Raw genomic sequence first — 5880 nt, forward strand, 5'->3', positions numbered from 1 at the left:
TAATTTCCAGAACCGGAATTCCGGTTGGGCAACCGGTCTGCCGGTTGGGGAATTTTCAGAACCCGTGTTTTTCCTCGTTTTTATGTTTTAAGGGGTATTGCCATGCTTTTTATCGATAGGGAAACTTTTAGTTCCTAGTTTTAGTCCCCGGGAAGTGATTTAGCGTGTCACTTATAGCGTTGTGATTTTTATGGTTTAGGAGCGCAATCCGCTCAGCTTCAGTTCCAGTCAGGTTGACCGGCACACCTGAATTCGGAATCCAGGTAAGATTAGTATAACAGTATGCATATGTAGATTACATGTTTGGCGTGCATGTAGGAAGCCTATTAGATTACATTAGTTATGTATATTGGCTTCGAACCATCCAACCCTGTCACGTCGGTACAGGCTGGAGTATGACCAGCAGCCGGAGTATGACCGGTTCGACCGATCAGGCTGACATTTGGTTGGTGGTTCCGTGCTATTGACCTATCCCGTCGGTACAGGCTGGAGTATGACTAGCAGCTGGAGTATGACCGGTTCGACCGATCAGGAGGATACTTGTCAATAGTACCGTCCCTGTGAATGTTCAAAACTCAGTACCATGTTGGACATGGCAGTAGTGGCTCAGTACCGTGTTGGACACGGCAGTAGCGGGACTCAGTATCGTGTTGGACACGGCAGTTAGAATTATGTATGAGTATTATTATGCTTTTCTTACTAAGTCTGTCGACTCACAGTTTACGTTTATGTGTAGGTAAAGGCAAGGCTAAAGCTGATGGACCGTGAGCGAGCTTGTGAAGATTGTACATGTCGGGGCGGTTAGGCCTGGAGCGTACGATCATCGGGACAGCGAGGCTGATTTTTTGTAACTGGTCGTTAGACGACCTTTATTTTATGTATCAGTTAAACAGTTAAATCTTTTGTAAATGATTTTATAATCGGGATCCCGAGTCTTTTGTAATATTGTTTTATAATTTTAATTAAAAAGCAAAATTTTAATTAATCACGTTTTTCTATAAACCTCGTTGATTAGCAACGAGCTGCACAGGACGTTTAAAAATCACGTAATACGCCTATGGTAGTTAGGGTGTTACAAGGTGATATTGAATTGAATAGATATTACTGTAAGTTTATCATATCTGATTCAAGTTCAATATCGGTCCCTTCCGATGCATACTCCACACATCCAACCCAAGCTTACTTTAACCAATGCCCTGGAAAGGTCATAGCACTTATCCAAGGTGCAAGTAAACTACAATGTAGATTATCCAATCAATTAAACCCTGTGTACTGATAAATCATAGGAATACATTTAATCACACAATCTTGATTACTTTCCACTATGTTGACAACACAATAAACAAGAATATCAATCTGATAAGGATTTGGAATAAATGATCACATGAACCAAATAACACACTAAATAAGTAATAAAAATATATCTATTTTTTATTGATAATTGAATAGAAAAGATTACATTGAAATAGAGTTTTATTTAGGGCACAAAGTCCAACATCTAATTGGGTAGATATGAACAATTTAACTTTGAGTAGTTTGAAATCTCACGATCATCATATATTGATTAAACATATTCTACCAGTGAGTATCTGTTTGTGTTGCCTAAGAAAGTTAGATATGCAATTACGAGGCTGTCTTTGTTCTTCAAATCTCTTTGCTGTAAAGTGGTTGATGTGACTAAGTTACAGAATCTCAAGTTAGAAATTATAGAAGTTTTGTGTTATTTGGAACAATTTTTCCCACCTTCCTTTTTCAACATAATGGTTCACCTAACAGTGCATTTGGTGAGAGAGGAATTTGCTCCAACAGCAGCACTGCCACCTACTGGCGGTACTTTAGAAGAGGTAATCTTAATGTTATTTTACGAATTGATCTAATACAAAATCATAAATATGGTCAACTTACAAATTGAATTGTTGCTTGTTTGTTTTGGATTTACAGACCTTACCATGTTGGATGCACTGTCTGTTGGAGCCTAGTGGGATGGTACTAAAGGTTGCTTCGGACCACATTGTCAAGGAGAAATATTTGAAAGATGGAAAGTTTTCCATTAACATGGATGAATAACTACACAAAGATTATCGTTGGGTATTCATCGAAGATATGAATGTGGAGAATGCATTGCTCCTGTGTCCCATAGCCGACGATTCATTGAAAACAGTAGGTCAAGCTATAAAATGTTATGTAGCATGGCCAAAAGACTATCTTACACCTATTGGAATACATTTGTGTTAACACAGATTTTTCGTTAACGATAATAAAGCCTATTTCGTGATTAATTTGCACAAAATTATAGAAAATAAAAGAAGAAAATAGAACACAAAGCTTTTTACGTGGTTTTGCAGTTAAAAATCTGTATAGTCCACGAGTCAATCTTATTCAGATTATTCTGATACAAACTAGGGTTCTTTTCTCTCAAGCATATTTCGTCCCTTTTTCAGTACATTCTGCCCCTATTTATAGAAACATAGGGTGGCAGTCCCACAATAATATTTCCCCAAAATTGTGGGCTTTATTTAAGCACCACGTAAATAAATACAGTTATTAATTGAAATCATAAAGTAGTGATTTATCCGCTTTTATTGGGTCAATGCTGACGTAGAATTAGATGTTGGGTTTTTTGCCCTAAATAAAATTCCATTTCAATGCAAACCATTTTATTTAACATCAATAAAGAAACAGAAGTATTTTTCATTCATTTGTGTATGTTTTGGTTCATCTTATCAATTGCTTGTCTATTTGATTTATAAATTCATCTGAAACCCTTTTCACATACTTGGTCCTGTTTATTGTGCTGTCAACACATTGGAAAGTAAACATGACTATGTGAATAAAGATTCCTAGATTTATCAAAACACGGGGTTTTACTGATATGATAATCTACAATAGAGTTTACTTGCATTTGGTATAATACTATGTTCTTTCCACAGCATTGGTTAAAGTAAAGCTCAGGTTGGGTGCATGGAGTATGCATCGGAAGGGACCGATATTGAACTTTGACATAGATTTATTAAACTTACCGTAATATCTATTCAAGTCAATATCACCTAGTTGATCCTAGATCAAATGATCTCAATCCTGATATGATTAAGTTCAATCTCAAGAGTGTTATTCGTGTTCTTTGATTTGTTAGTTAAGCCTACTTTTGGGGCAGGGTGATATGTACATTTTGGGAACACGGTAGTGCAATTGAGTGGGAGCGCTAACATAAATATGGAATCTATAGCTTCTATCTGGCAAATAGAAAGTAAAGGATGATTTCCTTCGAGCTTGACCAAACGAAAATAAATGGTGGAGTACTCATTTTGCATAGCTGAAATATCATTTATACGGGGTTAAGTGTTTTAAGGATGTTACGGTAATCTAATCCCTTTATAGTGTAGATCATTCATATAGAGGATCATTGATCAAATTAGGATTATAACAATGGATAACTAATGACGTGTCTATATGGTGGAACATATAGAGCGTTCTATATACTGAGAGTGCAATTCTAAGTTCTATGCGTGGATTCAACGAAGAATTAATAAGTCAGTGAATTTAGCTTATAAATTCTTGATCTGCTTATTGGAAGCTCGGTTATATAAACCCATGGTCCCCCCACTAGTTGAGACAATATTACTTGTAAGACTCATTTAATTGGTTTTGATTAATCAATTATAATTCTCAAATTAGACTATGTCTATTTGTGAATTTTTTCACTAAGTAAGGGCGAAATTGTAAAGAAAGAGTTTTTAGGGCATATTTGTTAATTAAGATACTTTGGATGGTTCAATTAATAAATATGATAAATGACAATATTATTTAATAATTATTTATAGTTATTAAATAGTTAGAATTGGCATTTAAATTGTTGAATTTGAAAATTGGTGTTTTTGAGAAAATGAGATGCAGAAATGATAAAACTACAAAATTGCAAAAAGTGAGGCCCAAATCTATAATGCCATGGCCGACCACTTTTATAGGGATTATCATATGATATTTTCATTATTTTAATGCCAAATAACTCAAGCCTAACCCTATGTGGTATGCTAGAAATAGATAGTGAAGGCTTCAGGAAATATACACTTTCACATCTTGTTTCCTTCAGAGAAAAACCTGAGCCTTCTCTCTCTAAACCTAGCCGCCACCTTCACCCTCTTCTTCTTCCTTGAATAATTTCGAACCTCTTAGTGATAGAGTAGTGCCCACACACAGCAAGTGATACCTCAATCATAGTGAGGAAGATCGTGAAGAAAGACATTCAACAAGAAGGAGATTCAGCACTAAAGAAAGGAGAGAAAGAGATCCAGGTTCAGATCTTGATAATACTCTACGACAGAAAGGATACAAGGGTTAGAGATCTGAACGGAAGGAGACATATTATTCCGCTACACCCAATGTAAGGTTTCTCATACTTTATATGTGTTTAATTTATAATCGTTTTAGAAGTTCATATTTAGGGTGTTAATCAACATACTTGTGGGTAGATCTAAGATCCTGGTAAAATAATTTCCAACATTAGATACGCTACAAAGTGTATCTCGCTGGGAACTTGAATAGCAACAATAATCCTGGCAGTGAACTGGAGCTTTTCCCATGTCTTTTCGAGATTGATAATATAAATCTCGTCGTTTCTGCGATTGAAGACATAATGCTCCATCTGACAATCGCAATCCTTCGTGACAAGGTGAACCTTAGTAGTCAACATCATTTGAATGCCAGCTTCTAACTGAGAGAGCTGACTCGACGGAGCATTGGATCTCATTAAAAGATGTCTGGAACTGATTAGTGAAGGTACCATGAGTATGCCTTCCAACAGCGAGATGGATGCCTCACTATCCGCCAATTAGGTTCTTCCAGCCGTGATGCTTAGTTAGTACAAAGTATATAATATACTAAGTGCTCTAACAGTCAACATGTCTCGTCATCGCTTTTTATACGTAGCGAGATTGGTGCCTTCTTTGTATTACTGATGCGATTCTTACGATTGTGTCTTCTGACGTGGAATGGTTTCTCGTCAATGCATGAATCTATAGTTTGTACATCTTGATCTCGCTTAAGACTTTATAGTCAACGAGTTATAGATATACTCTATCAACTCCGCATTTGATGAGTTATTCTATTTAAATATCCTTTAATATAATTGCCATTATATTCATTGATTCGTATTCTCCAAGGTTGACACGTGTCCTCCTCTGAAGTGTCAACCAAATTTTGGGAATAATAATTGCCCCTTAAAAAGTACTTTTTAAATGATTACAGAGGGTATTATTGTCATAATCTATTTTGAAATAATGCATGTCCTCTGATTTTGGCAGTTTTATGGTTTCGAGGCACATCAGCATTTAATAAACATCTTTTCCACTTGTTTTTTTATTTTACCCATTGGATCAATTGTCTCCTTAATCTGACAGAGATCAACCCAAGAGTATAAAACGAAAAAAGGAATCACCTTTTCATTACCTTTGTCGTTTCAAAAATTCTAGAAAATTTTCGAGCTTATCTGCAAAAAACCATATCCAGATTATTTCGAAACCTTGCATACCATCTTTGTCATTGACATTCTTATTGCGAGTTTTCTCCGATTTGATTTTTGACCTCAAGCATTCAGAGGGATCATCACACCGTTCGTTGTTCCGTCGATTGCAAGACCATTCATCGCTCCAAAAACCAACTTCAAACAGTAAGTGATTTCTCTCCTTATTTTTTGACATGCTTTTAATTTTGTGTTTCTGAGTTTGATCACTAGTTTCTTAGTTAGCACCTTTGTCACCTCATTTGGTTTTAGCAATTTTAGGGCTGAATTGTATTTGGGTAAATTTTAGGGTTTAGGCAGAATGTAGGTTTTCGGACTTCTCAAATTTATAAACTTCTGGTTTGATGAATTTCATCCAAGAA

The sequence above is a fragment of the Cannabis sativa genome, chromosome 9, assembly GCF_029168945.1.
Source record: "Cannabis sativa cultivar Pink pepper isolate KNU-18-1 chromosome 9, ASM2916894v1, whole genome shotgun sequence".
Taxonomy (NCBI): Eukaryota; Viridiplantae; Streptophyta; class Magnoliopsida; order Rosales; family Cannabaceae; genus Cannabis; species Cannabis sativa.